The 20,392-nt window shown below is 45.3% G+C and overlaps 1 long non-coding RNA gene across 1 annotated transcript; it reads left to right on the forward strand.

Annotated features, from left to right (window-relative positions):
- Positions 1 to 10,342: 10,342 nt before the first annotated feature.
- On the forward strand, positions 10,343 to 20,153 carry LOC123384550. The gene is made up of 2 exons (XR_006595813.1): positions 10,343 to 13,148; positions 15,549 to 20,153. It is a non-coding gene; the product is annotated as an uncharacterized LOC123384550 (long non-coding RNA).
- Positions 20,154 to 20,392: the final 239 nt, after the last annotated feature.

A 20,392-nucleotide genomic window follows, 5' to 3' on the forward strand; every position in this document is an offset into this window, starting at 1 on the left:
CCCCAGACAATCGGGGAATCCTTTTCTAAGGACTTCAGTTCCCTGAACTGGACCTTGCTTAGTGACTTCAGAGGGAAGAAGAAAATGTTGCCAGATTGAAAGAGAAATCCTTTTAGTTTTTGGCCAGCCTCTCCGATCAGCAGAGAAACAAGATACTAATGCCTGGTTGAGTGAACACCCCTGAGGAGCCTTCCCTCATCTAGTGCTGTAGGAAACAGGGAGTAGCCATGTGGAGGGGCAGGGCTGCTGGAGGCTTTGCAAGGCCCTTCTCCAGTAAATGAGGTCACCGTATCCGAATATGTCTTAGCTAAAAGGGACCTGCATCTCCACCTGTCAACCCCTTCACTTCCTAAATAAGTTCGTAAGCTTTGAAAGCAATGGCCCAGCATTATCACACTGATCCGTGGGGGTAGTGTAGGCGTCAGTATTTCCATTTTAGATGAGGAAATGAACTCAGACAGTGTTCAATGACTCACCCAAGGTCACACACAGCTAGTCTGTCGGGGAGAAGGTGCCTGAACAACACTTGTGTCCTCTGAGTTTGGTAACTGGCCGTGGCTAATCTTTACAGAGTAGAACCTGAAGGTCATCAAGGTAAGGTGACTTCCCACGATTACCCAGGGGATGAGTACCAGGGTTAAGACTTGAGAGCAGACCTCTGGTTATTTAGCAGTGCTGAGGCGAGCAGTCATTGCTCAGCAGATGGACACCTGTCCCCCAGGGCAGCATCCCATTTCCTTCCTTCCTGTCCCTTCAATGTCTCAGAGATTTGCCGACTGGCCCATTTCTACTTCTACCATCTGTTCTCCCACTTGAAGTCCGATGAAGAAAATGCCACAAAACCTTGACATGCATAGTCCCTTCCCCCCTCTGACTCTAAAAATCAGAAAACCTTTTTCAGTTTGGGGAGTTTTGCTTGGTTTTCTATTTTAATAGTCATGGGGAAAAATAAGATAAGTTAATGAGGTACCGAAGCTTCCAGTTACTGGAAATTTTTGAAATAATGGTAATCATTTTTCTAGGATAATTACCCCAAAGGCTTAGCACAGGACAGGACCTGACCTTCTAGATGCTCAATGGGAGATATCCTCCTCCTTGTTCTAATTACTCTTGGCTATTTAGCAATTAGGAGCAGAGTCAGTCTTCAGATCCCTTGTACCGTGCCCTATGAGACTGGCTTCCCTGGGTTATGATACTTGAACTAGGCTCGGGTAAGAGAGAGGTTGTGAACTTGGAGGAAGAGGAGTCCATGAGGCTAGCAGCTAAAATTACAGCTTATCAGTTACTGGGAATGGTGTATCTAGGGAGGGTTCCTGCATGGGTGCTGGGGAATGCATGACTCAAGTGGAATGCATATGTTGCTTGGCTCCTTGACAGGACTGAAAAAGCTAAAGGCTTTATTTGGCCGGAGAGGAAAGGATTGATGACCGTGGGACAGAAACTATCCCTTGTGCTGTCTGCTCGGCCAGGGTGCCAACCTTTGTCCCTTTGGGTGCAGAGCAAAAGGAGGAGACGGTGAGAGAGGAAGAGTTGGGAAATCCGGAAGGGACTGGAGGTCTGAGGAAAGGAAAAGGTGCCTTCCTTAGCTCTCGACTGCTTCTAGACTATTCCTAATTGTTCACTGCCTAAGAAATCGCCAAAATTCTCCAAACCCTGCCCTCCTCCCTGCTCCACTGAACACTGCCCCCATGCCCTGAATTTATTCCCATCTCTGTCCCAGATGGCCACAAAGCCCGGTGATTCCATGTTCCCTGCTGCTCCTCCCCTGTAAGCCTTTTCCATACCTCCCCTCCCCAGAGTGCCGCCCCACCCTCCCCCAGGCTGGCCATGTGGAGTCTGTCCTTTTCTCTCCCATCTCTTTACACTTGTGTATTTGGTCTTTGACGCAGGGGCTGACCCCACATGTTATATTACCGTGTGCGGAGAACATTCTGCGGGCGAATGACTTACAGCACATGCTTCGTCTTCTGTTCTTTCTATTAGGGGCGTGATTTAGAAGATGAATGTTTATAACATGACCCGAGGAATTTCATCTTCCTCTGGAAAACTGTGTAGGAGAGAATCCTAATGGATAAAGAGTAATGTCTTCTGGACTCCAGCCAAACGTTTGGACTTGTTTTAAAAAGCCTCTGCGCTCACCTTTTATTGTTTATTGTAAACTCGCTACTTCACCATAGTTGCTGGCTCTCTCTGAAGGGAGTGGTGAGCATCCCACTGGTTTTCATGGAGAGACAAATTGCAATCGCAGTGATGATGTATTAATTCCGCATTAAGTGCCTTCTTGGCCAGGCACCTTAAAAAAAGCCATGCAGCTCTCCTCTCCTGCGTGGCACTGGTGGTGGGATGGGGGTCGGAGGGCAAATCTGAAAGACTAATCACATTGAAGTGCTGGGGGTACCCAGTGCAAGCACAGCTCCATCCCTGGAAAACAACTCAGCAGGGTCTCCCTCCTGTAGGTCCTTGGGACGCAGTTGGGCATGACAGAAAGGCATGGGATTTGTCGTCAATCCCAGTTCAATTGCTTGTAGCCACTCTGAGCCTCAGTTTCCTCATCTGCAAATGAGGGTAATAATAAGTACCCTTTGGGATTATTGCAAAAATTAGATAAACTAAAGTACCTGTAAAGACAATAATAATAATGAAAATACTTCCTGTTGTGTTTTCCTTTGACAGATTTCTCGCCTTATTAGGGCACTTGGGAAGAGAGAGGGTAGATGTTGCCTCAGGAAGGAGAAAGGTGTTATGTGGGAGAATCCCTGTCAGAGAGGATGGGAAATTGAAACTCCCAAAAGGAGTCTAAGAAATAAAATAACTTTAAGGGAATCCTGGAGGAGGGTTCCCTGGAAAGACTAAGGAAATATTAAGTGTTTTTAAAGAATTAGGGGCATTAGGGGTGCCTGGGTGGCTTAGTCAGTTAAGCATCTGATACTTGATTTCGGCTCAGGTCACGATCCCATGGTTCACAAGTTCGAGCCCCACATAAGGCTCTGTGCTGACAGCGTGGAGCCTGCTTGAGATTCTCTCTCTCCCCCTCTCTCTGCTCCTTCCCTACTCATGCCCTCTCTAAGAATAAATAAATTAATTTAAAAAAAAAAGAATTCTGGGGCGCCTGGGTGGCGCAGTCGGTTGAGCGTCCGACTTCAGCCAGGTCACGATCTCGCGGTCCGTGAGTTCGAGCCCCGCGTCAGGCTCTGGGCTGATGGCTCAGAGCCTGGAGCCTGTTTCTGATTCTGTGTCTCCCTCTCTCTCTGCCCCTCCCCCGTTCGTGCTCTGTCTCTCTCTCTGTCCCAAAAATAAATAAAAAAGGTTGAAAAAAAATTAAAAAAAAAAAAAAAGAATTCCTGCATTAAATATGACCTCTCTCAAGTGGTGGACTGGAAAAGGTGAAGTGCTAGGATAATGGTCTAGGATAAGGCAAATGCTTTGTCCAAAAATGAGGCTAACAGGTGTAAACTCCCAGATTTCTAGGGCCTTCTAGAGAAGACTGTACATGCCCTAAGTGAAGCTCTCCCATGCAGAAACCATCCCCCTCCCCCTACCCCACACACACAATGGCCTTGGAGTAGACTCAATCTAGGGATGGGGGAGAGAGGAGGTCATGCCTCTGTAGTGCCAGGAAGCTATGTAGTGGACACCTTGCTAGTTGTTCAGAAACAAATGAACACACTGCACAATAGAGTTAGCAGGTAGATGCCACCAGCACCCCAAACCAGACCATTTGAGGGAACCAGAGCTGGAACCAGCAGTGAACAGACCATGAGTTTCATCAGCCACAGACATCACACAAGTGCTCAGGGTATAGACTTAGCCAACTGCATTGGGTCAGAGACCTCCCTGGTGAACCATCTTCCTCATCATCTTGGGGACACTGGGCGTCCCTTGTCAGCCAGAGGCCATTTTGGTTGAGGGAGGTGGGAAACCTAAGTGGTAACACATTTTTCCAAAGATGAGCATGTTATTTTAACAAATCTCTTCAAACTTGAAGACACCGATTTGAATCTGAAGACTCCTGTAAATGGAAAATTTTCTGTCCCCTGTCAGTCCCTCCCACTTGTGCCACCCCCCCCCAACCCAGTCCAGTAAGATGGGGACTTATGAGGATTTGTTGCAGAGATCAGTTACAGAGAAATAAACAGGCCCAATAGACTTGAATGCTATATATTTTAACCCTTCTCTGAATTCAATAGCATCACAGATAGGAGACACTCACTGCATGTGGGTTTCCTTAAATATGATTGAAAATAATCAAATTGGGTGGAATCCCTCAAACTGAAAAGATACATTTCTTTTCTTTATTAAATTTTTTAATGTTCATTCACTTTTGAGAGATGGAGAGAGACAGAGCGTGGGTGGGAGAGGGGCAGAGAGAGGGGGAGACACAATCCGAAACAGGCTCCAGGCTCTGAGCTGTCAGCATATAGCCCTATGCGGGGCTCGAACTCACGAACTATGAGATCATGACCTGAGCTGAAGTCCCACGACGCCTAACCAACTCAGTCACCCAGGTGGCCCCTGAAAAGATACATTTCTTAACTACAGTTGTTAGTCAAAAAAGCTCATCGTTCTTGGTGTGCTAAGTGCACCTACTTCACATTAGGAAGAAAGCGTGTACATTTTTATTGGTCAATAGATGATTTCATTTATTGTAACACTGAAAGAAAAGAGAAATGGAAATATGTCCTTATGTTTCGGTTGGTTTCTTTTTCATATAGAACATAGTTCCGATTTCTTTCCTGCTACCCCACAATTGTGAAGGAGGTGAAGACGTCATAGTAATGTCCCCTTTTCTCACGTAATGAGATTTTTAACACGTGGTGTTCGTCACGTTCTTCCTTCCTAGTGTTCCAGATTTGGGGTCATCCACCTCAGCCAAATTTTGCTACTGTCTCTTTCCACCTTCATTCCAGATTTCTTCCTATTATTTTGTCATCTGTCTTCACTTAATTAGTCCAAATGCCCTCTGTGGAAGATTGTGTTGCCTCCATCTTGCAGATAAGGAAACAATGAGCCAGCAGAGTTAAGATATTATGTAAGTTAAGTTAAGATGAGTATGTAAGATGAGAAGTTGGTACGAGCTCCAAAATCTTGTGAAAATGTGATTCTCAAAGGAGGCCTGACAGCCACAAACTATAATCTTGGACGGAAAGGTAGATGTCGGTGTCCCCTACCCTGGCTTCTCCTGTCACGGACCTCTAGGAATCTGGCTGAGGGGCGGTGGAGAAAGGAAATATGTTTACCCAACCTGCACTTTCCCCTTCAGGAATTTCCCCAAAGAAGATCACCAAGCGAGGCCAGTCAATGATTCATTTTTAGATATCAGACTTTCATCTCTGAGTAAGAAAAACAGAAGAGGTCTTTTTTCAGAAAGTGTAATAGCTAACCCCTGCCTGCCATCCCAACAGAAGGTGAGGATTGAAGTTCTTAAGGAAGAACTCCCCCAAAGCCTGAGGCAAATCACAAACCTGCAACACTGCTTAGAAGGTGTCCGTCAACTCCTTAGTCTTCCTCCAGATCTGAGTTCCATCTCCAGCCGTGTCTCAGGTGGGGTGGGGGAAGTCTTGACAGGGATAGTGGTTGTGATGGTGTGGCTACTATCCCTTCAGACCAAGGTTGTTGAGAGTTTTAAACTTATTTGTGCCAGGGGCGCCTGGGTGGCTCAGTCAGATACAAGTCTGACTCTTAGTTTCGGCTCAGGTCATGATCTCACGGTTTGTGAGTTTGAGTCCTGAGTCGGGCTCTGTGCTGGCCGTGTGGAGCCTGCTTGGGATTCTCTCTCTCCGTCTCTCTCTGCTCCTCCCCTGCTCACTCTCTCTGTCTCTCTCTAAATGAATAAACTTAAAAAAAGTATTTGTGCCAAATTGAGCAATTAAAAGTCTAATGTCAACTCACCTTCTATCTACTTCACCCAGAAATCCATTTGATAAGAGAAAACATGGAAAGTGATTGTACTCCCTACTACTCTGAAGTGCCCAGGAAGTGGCTTAGTGGGTTTTTAAACTTTTTTTTTCCCCCAAAGAAAAATATTACAGGGATGTGCAATATATACAACAGCTAAAGGCCAATAACTCTGGGTGAAGTAAGGGACTGACAGGAGCCCCACCCTCTGTTCTCGCTCTTTCTGCCCCTCCTACGCATCCCTGGGACATCCCTTCTGAACCCCACGGGTTCTGCAGAGCATAGTTTGGAAATCACTGCATATATAAAAAATGTGAGTGAGGAAACCACACGTGAAGAATTATTACTAAGGGTTCCCATAAGTGTCATGCTATTCCTTTGGGGAATTGTGATTCATTAACCAAATAAGAACTTACTGCCATTTTTTCAAGGGTACTTCATTCTGGGAATGCTGTGTACACAGAATAGTTGTATTGCATTGCCACAGTGGTCGTTTTAGATTTTTTTTTTTAACATTTATTTATTTTTGAGAGACAGAGAGAGAGACAGAGCATGAGTGAGGGAGGGGCAGAGAAAGAGGGAGACACAGAATCCAAAGCAGGCTCCAGGCTCTGAGCTGTCAGCACAGAGCCCGATGTGGGGCTCGAAACCAAGGACTGCGAGATCATGACCTGAGCCGAAGTCAGACGCTTAACTGACTGAGCCGCCCAGGCGCCCCCACAGTGGCCATTTTAAATTTTAGTAAATACTGTCCCTTTGCTTTGGTTCTACTTAAGAATGCAAAATGGACGCATTTTCATTGACCCAGAGACCGTGCTAGACTTAACAGGGGTTGTTAAAATGTTCAAAACACAGATGTGTCTCAGGCAACTCCCCACCTAGACAATTTGAAAAAAACACAAATACACATAAAGTGTAATAACAATGAGAAATAAACAATTTTTTGTCTTGATAACAATCCAAGACAAATGAAGACGTATCGTAGGACAACGTGATTAAAAGCCAAAGCCATCGTCCAGACAATAATCACTGTAAGTACTCAGTGCTAAAACTGTCTTGGAGCACAGTGGCATCCTAAACACAGTATCTAGAAAAACAAAAAAGCCGACTTCCGCCCTGTTTGGCTCTGGTCACGTCTCATCCGTAACGTTGACTTCCTTCCTCGGATCTCACATTCAGGCACGTGATTCAAGGGTAATGAAGGGGCTGTGGTGTGAATTCCTGTTCTGTGAAGACGCGTCTATAGAATTGTAGCTGGTTTTCCTGGAGCAGGTAGGGCATCGGTGTGATTCTTTGCTTTACTTCTTTGCCCAGAAGACAAGGGGAGTGAAATTTTAGTTTAGGATGAAGACATCCTTACAGCGGGAGCAGACAGAATGGGCAGCTCTAGAATGGAAGTATTTGGAAAAGGGTCTTGTAAAAGGGAATCCATGCGTCTAAGACCGATAGTAATGATAGGTATCAGTTCACTGTGTTTTAATGATGGGTCTGGCCTTGTGGCTTTTTTTTCCCCCTCGAGGGTTCTCCTTAATCACCACTGCAATACTCCCAGGTAGGAACTATAATTATCTTTATTTTATAGGGAAAGACATGAGGTTTGGACAAATAGCTTTACTTTTCGAAGGTTATAGACAGAGCCAATAAAAGAACTGACATTTGAGCTCAGGTCTCTGGTTCCAGAGTATAAACTCTTAGCTATCATCCACACTGACTCTCAACAATGAATTAACAAAATCTCCTCCTCTTTCTTAATGGGTTCGTCTGCTTGATTGTAGCTAAACTTGATCTACGAATAAAATCGGATCTGGACCTTATACATCAAAGAGCCAAATCCTTTCTGTGGAACAAAGGTGGGTGGGGTGGGTCTGCCTTGCTCTCACTACTCACCAATATCTGCAGCTTGGACTCAGGGGTGAATCGCACACCTGGGCTCCACATGGGGAAAGCTGTCTTACACACGGCACACGCTGCCAGATCCAATTCCATCGCTCAGGCACCCGATGCGTGAAAGACGCGCAAAGGCCTGCTCCGGATATTTCTATTTTGTCCTTTCCCAAACGGCCTCTCCGAAAGTGACACCTCAAGGAGGCAAGAGGTGGCCTTATAGGAAATGTCAGAGCCTCTGGCGAGAGCTGAAGGGAGCCGAGCCCATCAGAGCACACTCAATGGGCCACTGTCATTTTGGAATCACTGAGATGAAAGGCAGAGACAAAGCCCTTCACTACATGTGTGCACCAACGGCTTTAGCTCTCCCATTGCTAGGGCTGTGTCTGCCGCGGAGACCACGGGGAGGCCTCACCGAGGCTCTGTTAGTGCTAAAACAGATGTTCCTTCAGCACGCACATCTTAGGTGGCCACTTTCACGGGGTGGAAAAGGATAATCGAAACCTTCCTGTTCTTGCCAAAATAACCATGTGTAGGTCTTTGTTCTGCAAGTCTCTGGAACACACAGATAGATTTCCAAGCAGTGGGAACCTCCTGTCCTGTTCGCTCTTTGGACAAACTCTTGTTCTGCCCATTTCACCCCAGTTTCCTGAAACCCTGGCTGTGGGGATCCAGTGGCTAGGGGCTGTGAGAGGTTCCTTTGTAAGGAGCGCGTTCACAGTCAAAGCCATCAAGGCAGACCAGGGGACATTGGGCTTTAAGCCAATTACAGCAGTGACAGGTAATGCCTTGGCTTCCCCGGGGCTGACAGGTCACCCCCTGCTGGCCTGCTTGCCTCTTCTGGCTCCCTCCCAGGATACCACCCCTGTGGGCTGCACCGGGCGCTGCCTGGCTGGGAGAAGGACGGCGGAGGACCAACCTGTTGCTGATACAGATGTTTAGGGCTTCTTTTGCTCCTTCAACTCATGGCGAAAAAAGATGTGGAGCGAGACAGCGAATGCTTCCTTGCAAGTAATCCAAACACAGAAGCCAGAAATCGATGTGCAGACTTTTCCTCCCTTTTCCTTCCTCATGAGTGTAGGGCATTTGCCACAGAGAGAAACAAATGGAATGAGATGGATTTAGAAAAGAGAGACAAGTCGCTCAGAGTCGTATAGAGAAGCAATGTGAGAAACTAAAAAGAAGAAGAGCCCTGGAGCAAGAAGGGTCAGATTTGCCCCTCACCTGTGAGCCCGTGTGGCCCTAAGCAAGTTGCCTTTCAGCTCTCACACCTGGGTCTCTACGGTCTCTTTCAGTCGTTAAGACTGAGACCTAAGGGTTCCTCGTTACATAAAGAGAGCTCTTCTAAGGCCGTGGTCATTCCCATGATCAGGAACTATTTATTAGGTAATCGATGTGTGACTTTCTAAAGATAAGAGCAAGACATGGTCCTTACAGGCTGCATTACTGTGGCATGGACCAAGAACTAAGCATGTGAGGGTCTAAACATTCAACTAGTTCATGATACGAATTAATGGCACCCCTACTCCATACCGTAGCCCGCCCCTCCCCCTGCCAATCCACCGGTTTGCTTTCCGTGGTTCCAGTCACCCATGGTCAGCCGTGTGGTCTGGAAGCACGTGGTCCTCCTTCTGATGTACGGTCTGAAAGCCAGTAGTAGCCTAAGGCAACATCACGATGTCTACACCATTCACCTCATTTCATCTCATTACCTAGATATTTTGTCATCTCACATCATCATAAGAAGGGGAAGGGTACTATCCATGGTTTCAGGCATCCACGGGAGGGTCTGGGGACATCTCTGCACAGATAAGGGGGGACTACTGTATTAAGAATTTAATAAGCGGGCGCCTGAGTGGCTCAGTCGGCTGAGGGTCCGACTTCGGCTCAGGTGGTGATCTTGCGGTTCGTGAGTTCGAGCCCCGCATCGGGCTCTGTGCTGACAGTTCAGAGCCTGGAGCCTGCTTCGGATTCTGTGTCTCCCTCTGTCTCTGCCCCTCCCCTGCTCATGCTCTGTCTCTCCCTCTCTCTCAAAACTAAATAAACATAAAAAATTTTTTTAAATAATAAAATAATAATAATAAAAGCATTTAATAAGCAATGGGGATCCCTTAGTGGGGAGGTTTACGTTTTCTGAGAATGCCCATGTGTGGGGCAATGCTTTCCAATTCCACAGCTCGTGCTGTGCCGCACATCTTAGCTGCTTTCGACAACCAAGGTGATATTTTGACCACCTTTTGCCTTATCTCGTGCCCATCTCTCAAATAATTCAGAACTTGGATGGGGGAAAGAGGTATATATCGATTTCTTAAATATACCCCATCAGTTCTCTTTCAAATGGCATTTCCCCCTCGCTGGATCTGCACAAAGCAAAAGAAACAAGAAAATGCTACACATTCTCTCCCTACCCATACTATCCCAATGTTATACTACAACCCTCATTATAATGCATCAGCTTTTCACTGAAATACTAATTACCAAACCATTTGTCACCCACATGTTTCTACCCAGGACTGGCAACCAGAACTGGGGATTAATTGCAAGAGCTATAAAGAAGTTTGTGGACATTTCCCCCCGAGAGCCTCCATGAATAGCACCAAGATGAGGACTAATGACAAGCTTCCGTGCTTCCCAAATGCCATGTCAGGTTATGATGCCTTCTTTCCTAACTAGGGGCCAAGAGAAAAGGCTTTTCAGATCTTCCAAAGTATGTATGACATGAAAAGCTCATTCTAGTAAAGGGAACCAGACCCCTGTCATCTGACACTAATGAGGTGCCCTTCCCTTGGCTTAAAGGGATCTGGAGGAGGACGAGCAGATAACCTTCAGCCTAAATAAGTAATATCATCACGGCTCTGGAATCTCTCTGAAGCATGCCCGGTTACAATGTGGAATTCTGCAGGGCACGTGTCCCTCTTGGACTCCTTCCAAAGGAGTAAGTTATCAGAAGGACCTCATTATACCATGGGCCCCGGGGACAGTGTTCACTGGCCCACTCTGGGGCAGCCGGTAAAATTCTGGTGCTAGTTGGTTCATCACTTGTTCATACAGTCAAGCCTCAGTTAAAGAAGCAACAGCCCAGCTTGTGGCTGGCCCAGGTCTCATTCCTTTGCTGCCCAGTTACCTTCTAGCTTGTTCACGGGGCACCTCGGAGTGCCTGACAAGATGAGCCTCTTGCTTGAAATGCCTGATCCAGAGGATTTGCTTGTGATCTGTTGCTTTCTGGTACCTGCACCCCTGTTTCATGCCACGCTCTTGGCTCCCTGAAGTTGCTCACAGGCGCGAGGATTCTGCCGATGGACTCAGCTCTCCCACAGAGGTCAGACACACAAGGCAATGTCACAACAGTGAAAGAGAGAACCCAGCTGGCCAGCCTCAGGGGGTAAAAGGCCTTCAGAATCCGCCTTGAGGCCCTCACTGGCTTTAGATTGGAAGCCATCTTGGCCCCATCCACCAGCATCAGCGATTTACTGATGGCCTGAAAAGCACCGAACTTAAACGAGAAAGATGAGCACAAGGCAGGAATTTGGACTCCAGAAGAAGGGCTAAGCACGGATTATTTTTCTATGGTATCTGACGAGAGCAAACTGAAGTTAAGAATTTTCCTTTTGTTCTTCTGGCATTGTTTACTTTCTTTTTATTGTTCCGAACAGCACTTCGAGCTCTGGCCGTGTTTCTGTCCTAAAATCTTACTGTCAGGAGTTTATTTTTCAGCTGTTTCAAATCATATCTGATAGAGTGCGTGCTTTGCCTGGACGCATCGCCGTACCTCAGAAGAAATAAAGTTCACCCTTTTAAATGACAATTCTGATTGTCTACAGCTTTAAGTGTTCTACACTTAAGCTGCAGGCTTCGTTTAAAAATCTGTTTTCCCTCATCAAAAAGGAGCTTTGGTGGAACTTCTCACTCTGCCGGCGTCTGGGTAATGACCTAACACGTTATTTTGGAGTATCGCTGCGTTATGTCAGGTTTTCACTGCATGTAGAGTAATTCTTTGTCAGTGGTTGTTTTGAGGGGACGGGGTTTTTTTTTTTTTTATACTTGCACTTGAAATTTTAAAAATATACACGCCTTTAACATTTGCAAAGTTTAGTTCAGTTCTCTCGAAAAAGAAACCTAATTTGCCGTAATTCCTCTCCCTCTGTCGGGGCACGTGTGGGAGAGCTTCGTAGAGCTTACACACTGCCCTTCTGGAACGTGGACAGAATATCAGCACAGAAAAATCATCCCTTCAGCCATGTGATGATGTGTGAAAAGCTCAGATTAATTTAGCAGGCATTTTCTTGACACCTGTGGAAAGTCAGTGCGTGCGAGGGTGCAGCCTAAGGGTGACGAGGCCACCCTCCAGAGCAAGGCTGCCTGCCTAGGTGTAATGGATTGAATGGGGGCCCTGAAAGATTTGTGGACCTCCTTCCTTCCTGGAAACTGTGAATGGGACCTTATTTGAAAGAAAAAGGGTCTGTGCAGGTCTCTGAGGTGACAGCATCCTGGATTTACCAGGCTGAGTCCTACATCCAGTGACAGGTGTCCTTGTAAGAGACAGAACGGAAAACACAGACACAGGAGAGGAGAAGGCCACATAAAGACCCAGGCAGACTTTGGAACAAGGCAGCCACAAGCCAAGGAACGCCTGAAACATTCGAAGCTGGAAGAGGCAAGGAAAAGAGTCTGTGTTAGAGCCTTCGGGCAAGTGCGGTCCCGCTAATACCTTCACTGTGGACGTCGGACCCCAGAACCATGAGAGAATAAAGGATTTCTGTTGTCCTAAGCCACTCAGTTTGTGCTAATTTGTTACAGCAGCCCTCGGAAATGCATACATCACTTACCAGCTGAGTGACCTTGGAGAAGTTATTCAACCTCCACAAATCAGTTCCTTCGAAGGAAAACTCTAGTGCCGGGTCTGTCGTGAGGATAAAACGCTTTCACTTAGGTGACTGACTTGGCACAGGGCCATACCTGGCATGCTCTGGACGAGTGCTCGTTCTAGCCTGGCAGCAGGCAGCCGCCACAGAGCTGAGGCTTCAATCCAGCAAGTGCTGGCTGAAAGAATCACAATCTCAGAAGTAGAAAACTTCCAGAAGAAGCTGGGTCAGCTGATCTCAGTGCCTGGGCGACATCTCCCAGAGAATAGGAAAGAGGACGGGGTTCCCTGCAAGAGCCATTCTTTAAATGCCTCTAAATCTGAGCGGTTTGGGAGAAGTGTGGCTTCTGGAGGGTTATATGCTGAGACTTTACGAGGACGCATATTGCAGCCCGTGTATGTGATTCCTCCGCACTCCACGGGTTTGACCGTCCTGCCTCGGTAGCCGTAAGGACTCCAGCCCAGGGGCGAGGAATTGTCACCCCTCTGCCCGGAGCCGGGAACCTCGGTGGGTCTGCACGGAGAGGATCTGTTCAAGTGCTTGGGGGGCGGGGGGTGGATTGGTGCCTAAGAATCTGCATTTCCTGTCTCACTTCCTATTCTCAGGATCACAGTTTTATTTTGCTGTGAATCTGGTGTCTTAGTCCGTCCAGGCTGCTGTAACAAAAGATCACCAGCGGGGTAGCTTACAGACCACAGAAATTTGCTTCTCACCGTTCTGGAGGGTGGGAGGTCCAAGAGCAGGGTGCTGGCAGATTTGTGCCTGCTGACAGTCCCTTTCCCAGACGGCTGACTTTTTACGGAAGACCTCACCTAGCAGAAGGACCGAGCTAACTTTCCGAGCCTCTTTTCAAAAGGGCACTAATCCCAGTCATGAGGGCTTCACCTGCAGGTCTAATCGCCTCCCACAGGCCCCACCTCCCAATACTATCACCTGGGAGGATAATATTCAACATATGAATCTGGGGGAGACGCAAACATTCAGACCACAGCACCCGGGAAGGCATGATTCTAAAATGAGCGTGTCTTCTAAGAAGAAACCATAGATATAAAACCCCACGTCAGGGAAGCCTGGGAAGAACAAATGAACATTTGAACAACATTCCCATTTTACAGACGAGGAAAGTGACTCTCAGCCAGGCACAACAGTTGACCTCAGTGAACACAGGCTCCGGCGGCAGACCCTGCTCGATATCAGACCCCCGGCTCTAGGGATGTTTGTTCTAGTAAGCGGACCTGGGTGGGAGAGTCTAGAGGGACCAGAGCAAACATTAGGACTTGGATATTTATGACCGCTAGTCCTGTGGGTTAGTCTGATCCTTGCCCAAACCCAGATTTGGTTCTGTTATGGAGTGGGCCAACTCTCAGCTCTTCCAGCATCTTCTGACTTTCTAGGGTCTCTAGAACACAGCCTGGGTCTGCGTAAGTAAGCGTGTGAAATTCAGCCCTGGGCTTTGTATGTCTGACCATGTTTTCTAACAGCAACAACAACAATCATTCCTGCTCAGGATAATTGGGGGAGATTAGAGTATCCATGCCTATCACAGCACCTGATGTACAGTGGGTGGGAGATGCACATTAGCAACTGTTATTTTTATTTCTACTGGTACCTCTACTCACTATGGTTTGCTTTGATCAAACTCCGCACTATAAAGTGAAGGTCATGGGGCACCTGGGTGGCTCAGTCGGTTGAGCGTCCAACTTTGGCTCAGGTCATGATCTCACAGTTCGTGAGTTCGAGCCCCATGTCGGGCTCTGTGCTGACAGCTCAGAGCCTGGAGCCTGCTTCTGATTCTGTGTCTCCCTCCCCTGCTCACACTCTGTCTCTCTCTCAAAATAAATAAAGATTAAAAAAAAAAACTTAAAGTGAAGGTCATAAAAATGGTCTACCAGAATAGAAGTTATGAGCAATGAACTGAACTGAAACCAGACTGCCTGGGTTCAAGTCCCAGTTCTGTCCTTACAAGCTGTATAACCGTAGATCCATTATTTGATTTTCCTGTGCCTCAGTTTCTTCATCCATAAAGGAAAAAAAGCAGGATAACAACAGTATGCGCCTTACGGAGTTGTGAGGATTAACTGAATGAATACATGCGAAGCCCTTAAAAGAGTGCTTGGCACATAGTATGTGCTCAATCAAGTGTTTATTGTATGACTTTTACTTATCCCACAGGACAGTGGTGAGAATCAAATGGGATACATATTTAGACTACAGTATATTCAGCTATTAATTGTCACTATCATCATCATCATCAAATGATTGAACCTCTCCTCTGCCATGGTCTGCCCTTGTATTTGTTTAACGGCTAATGCTTCCTGAAATGCAATACTGATGCATTTGTGGAAAGCAGTGTGCAAAGCCTATCTACTTAGAACAATACTGGACTGGAAGCTAGGTTTTCAGGAATTTTCTCAGGCCTCTTCCACCCTGCCTCTGGTGAATCATTTAAGTAACACCGGTGCTCTGGAAGGACACGTCTATGTAGGACCCTAAGTGGAATTGTTGTGTGGTTCCCCAGGGTTTCCTATTTATTGGAAACGGGCTTAATGCACTGAGTTTGAGACCCAGCCTTTTAGAACTTTTTAGCAGCTTTTTCAGAACAGTGTCTGGGTCTTATTTGTCCCAAATTTTCATCACCTGACCCAGCCCTGGAGCCCAATAACAGTTTAACTTTTTAAAAAATAAATATGTGAATAAGGGCATGCAAATAGTAGCTGATTGATGGGTCAGATGATTCTATGATATTTCCCCAACTGGAAACTCTGTCACGTGAACCTAGGTTATTTGTAAAGGGAGATCTTGAAGGGGCTCAGTGGAAGGTTCCAGAACTCCAGAGATCGACAGTCTCAATTTCATACTATTCAAATTGTACTTCCTCATTTACGTCTTTCTGCCTCATTGACCCAGGTGGCCTCCAGCACCACTCCTATGGTTTGGAGTTATGAGGAGTTAGTATCCCTCTTACAAATGGAGTAAGAAGACATGATAAAGGGAAAGAGACGCTGAAATTGAGAGCTGACTTCATGAAGAGCTAAGAGGACGCTCGTGCTGCATATGAGTTAGAGAAATCTCCAGAAAGAGAAGTGAGCTGGATTAAAAGCTATAAAAGTCAGGGGGGGAGTTGGTGCCTATAGGAACCTTGTCTGATCAGTCGACTCAATGATACAACTAAATTGACTGACGCTATAGGATGTTGGAACTCTCCATTCTGGCAACCTTAAAGTTCCTTTCATCTGTTTAGCTTGATCCCAGGGAACAAGGGAGAACCTGGCGGCAAAGGGGCACGGATGACTAAGTCTACTTCCCTCATGGAGAGAGACATGGGGCTTTGGGCGATTTCTTTGAAGTTCCTCTAGAGGCTTCTAAAGATTGTTAGTGGCATCTGGTCTTTAATCCTGGACATCAAGCTTGTTGATTTTTGCCCTGGACCATCTGTTTCTCGGCTTTCCATGGAACCTTTCCTTTGTGACAAGTAGGGGAAGAATACTGTATTTTTATTTCTTTCTGTTTTGCCTTCTATCTCAGTCACAGAATTAGAGAGGGAGAATTTATTTGCCTGATGAGGCTCTGAAAGATTAGACACAACGTGCTGACCTTGCTATCTGCAGGGTGTTTCCCACAGGATGGATGCCTTTGTCCTTCACTCTATGATAGGAAGTCAGGGACCCTGAGTGCAGCTTTGTGACCATTTAATGTCTGTGCCCAGAACGCTGTTTGTACTACTAACAGTCATCATAGTGGTGAGGGGAGTCACTACCTGGATTCCAGCTGAGTTCATTTTCTAAGCAAGTGCCTGGACAAGGTATCTAACCTCTCAGCTCCTAGTTTATTAAGTGAGAGAAGGATAGCACATGCTTCACTGAGGCACTGTGAAGGTTAAACGAGATAATACATGTCAAGCACTTCACTCAGTGTCTGCTATTTAGTGAACTCCCATGAATATTAGTTATCATCGTTATTTAGTATAATAATAGTATTTCTAAAAAAAAAGTGGGAACAAGCTTTGCACTGGCCAGAGAACTTGCAGCAAGAAGGATGGTAGGTAGTCAAACAGGCCTTTTCTTGAGTTTATCACACTCCAAAGAATTCAGTGTTGTCAAATATGAGATATGAAGCTCCGGAATGGACTTTTCCAAACTGATGAATTCCATAGGGAGGTTTTCTCCATTGCCGTACATATGGTTGTGCTCTCAGGTTTCAGTCACCATGGTGGTTCCGAAGCAGCCACAAACTGGGCTAAACCAACTGGGCTAAACACTGGGTAAACCAAGTGTCACCCTGATCCAAGCTTCTCGAATTCTACAAACCCTAGTGGTAGGTGGTACAACTGAGGCAGACTTCCCTGGAAAATGCTTGCTGGGCATTGTAGAGATGCCCACTTCCAGGGGGCTGCAGATACCTTTCTGGCCATCAGAATGAAGGCTGTGCTAATGGAGCTACTCTTCTGGACAAAATGGCAGCTCTCTCATTGAAAGACGTTAGGAGACTGATCTTTTTTTTTTTTTTTTTTTTCCTTTGCAACCACTATTTATTGCATGAGATTTCAGAAGATGATGATAAAAGGCAAGTTTATAGAGACACCATGAGATTGTATAAATAAAATGAAGTCATATCTGGGAAAGATATACCAAAGAAAATTGAACCCCAAATGTCTAATTTGCAACTGCAAATGTCTGTTTGCTGTTCATACTCAGCCAAGAGTTCCATTGAATTAAAGCACAGACTACATAACTATGTACACAGAATGCCTTTAAAGTTCTTCCCTAAATTTAGGGAAAAGCAAAAGTCTGTTTAGAGCTACCAAAGCAAAATTCCTCACTGTGGATTTATAGGCACTAGTACGAGTGGTCCCCAAACACCCTTTTTAATTTTTTTTTATTATAAATAAGAAAGAACAGATTCTACCCTCACAGCTTCCACCCTAGAACTTACAGTCTCCAGGCACGAAGGACAGAGTTCTTGGAAAAGAGGAAGGCTGAATTCCAGATCTCTGATAGCAAAGTTATAGTCTGACTGAACATTAATTACATTTTAAATCCACTGCATTTTTCTTTGAAATCCACATATTCTCCAACATCTTGAATGCTTTATGTTGAAGTTGTAGAAAAGTTCCCCCAGAATTTTTATGCCTTTATCATAACAGTTTCTATCTCTTAATTTTCCTTTTCAGTTAACTGAGAGAATCAAGTTGAATAAGCAATGATATATGTCATCCATTTAATACAGAAATTCTGGGAATTGTAGCTTTCTTTTGGTGCTTGCCATCACTGTGTGTGTTGAAATCAAGCAGTTTCTGTGTCCAGGTGAACCGTCCTAGGCCATGTCTAAAGGGGCAATGTCTTAGTCCTTGCTGTAGGAGAGTTCGTTACTGCTGAGACCCATGTTTGAGCAGTGACTCGGGGACGTGGATGGCGAAAGAGGAGGCAGTGGCTATCAAGAGCTGTTGCTAAATAGTTGGGGCCACAAACAAACATACATCCAACTAAGTCGTCTCTCTCCTAGGACCTACCATCAGCAAGAATGGTAATGTGGAGATAGACATGCGGGCTGCGTGGGTCCATTTGCCATTTCTGAGTATTCCTTCATTCCAACTCTTAGTGCTACTAAATTCTGATGATGTGACATGGAAATGTGTGGGATGAAGGAAGATTGGGGGGGATTTACCCTCCATCCTACAGCCTCATGATAGATTGACTTGTCTACATACAAAATAGCTATCAACTAAACTGAGACCATAGGAGTTATATAAAGGTACCACATCACTGCATTTGTGAAAAGATTCACAGTCCTCATTTCATAAATTGTCTCAATACCACCGTGATGTACATAAGAATTATCATTCTCACTTTATCAAGGAAGAGAGAGTGTGAGTGCTAAATACAGGAAAAGTGCTTGATCTTGCCAGCAATATAAGAAGTCACACATTAAAACAAGATAGCGTATTTTAACTATCAAACTAACAAAGATTATGTAGACCATCAAACTAGAAATATTTATAAAAAATAGATAATATCTTACGCTGGCAAAGTTGCACTGAGATGGAAATTCTCCTGGTGGAAGGACACATTGGGTAAGTCTTTCTGAAGAGCAATTTGCAACATGCATCTGGACCTTTAAAAGGATTCATTCCTTTGGATGCAGTAAATTCATTTCTGATATTTCTTCTAAGGAAGCAGTAGGGAATGTGGACAAATTTTGTCTCCAAAAATATTTCTCACAATATGCTTCATAAAGGCAAAAACTTGAAAATAACCTCAGTATTTAGCCATAGAAAAATAGTTCTGGTACACCTACATAATGGAATATGAGGGAAGGCCCTACAAAAGTCATGATTTGAAGAACTTTGATAACGTGAGACAAATGTTTAGAGTCTTAAGTGAAAAAGCAAGATGAAAGACATAATATAGCACCATCACAGTTTATAAAAACATGCATGTAAATGTATTCCAATCAGACTGGAAGAAATAGAACCGTAGTTATCTCAGGTTTCTAGGTTATGTATAATTTTGGATCTTAAGAATAGTTCTCTGTATGTGCCACCTTTTTAGAAGGAGGATGTATTATTTTTATAGTCAGAAGAAAAGCGCAGCAAAAGTTCTCAAAAAGAAATTAAAATGTCAAAGAAATATGCTCAGAGAGATTAGTTGACTTGGCCAAGGTCACACAGCTGCCAAGCAGAGGAGCCAGCACCTGAATCCAGCTCTTCTGACTCTAATCCCAGCGTCTCCTTACCCATACCATGGTGTCCCTGAAAATAGTTAGCTTGAGCAATGCATCATTGATGTTTGAGTCATTAGAACACAAACCATTCATGGAATTCTGCTAGAGTCCATTACTACTTAGATTAGACTCAGGAATACAGGCAAGCTTTGTGGCCTTGCTCAACTTTCCAAGCCCTGCAAGTTGCTGACATCCACATTTAAAATGCTCAAGTATGCCAAACTCGCCGCGGGGACCTGGTTTCCAAAATGTATCACCCACACTAGATGTGAAACTCTCTTAACACAGAGAGTCATGGAAATCCATCACAGAAGATGATCTGGAAAGCTTATTTTTTCTAGCCACTTCCAAATTGAACTAAACAGCCAAATTACCCAGACAATTTTCTAAAAATACAGATCCAGGTGCCACCCTAGAGATTCTATTTTAGTCAGTCTGGGGTGGAGCCTTGGCCTCGGTATTTTTAAAAGCACTCTGGACAGGACCATTTTTAAAAACCATTGTAGCCAGTGGTAGAAATGTGTCTGAAGAGGTCCCTGTATGAACAGTGAGTCACAGGTGGTGATCCCAGTATTTAAGTTTAGGAACAAATCTTCCTCAAAATGAGGGTTTAGTTAGAACTTGAGTATACTGGCCACTGAAACCTGTAACCACCTGGCTCATCTACATAATGGTCACCTTGTCTCCCATTGCTACCTGTATTGGTTACCTGTTGCTGCTTAACAAATGACACCCGAAACTTAGTGTCTTCAAACAATAAATGTTTATTATCTCATAGTTTCCATTGACCAGGAATCTGGGCATGACTTAGTTGAGTGACTCTGGGTCAAGGTTTCTCTGAGGTTGCAGGCAAACTGTTGGTCAAGCCTGTGGTCTCATCTGAATGCCAGAGAGGGGACAAAAGGGGGGGGGGGATCTACTTCCATGCTCGCTGACACAGTTACTGGCAGGCTTCTGTCCTTCTCTGCCAGCCTAACTCACCACAGAAAGGGCCAGAGAGAGTAAGAGCAAGAAAGTAAAAAGAGAGAAAG

This window comes from Felis catus, chromosome A3 (genome assembly GCF_018350175.1).
Source record: "Felis catus isolate Fca126 chromosome A3, F.catus_Fca126_mat1.0, whole genome shotgun sequence".
In the NCBI taxonomy this organism is placed as follows: domain Eukaryota; kingdom Metazoa; phylum Chordata; class Mammalia; order Carnivora; family Felidae; genus Felis; species Felis catus.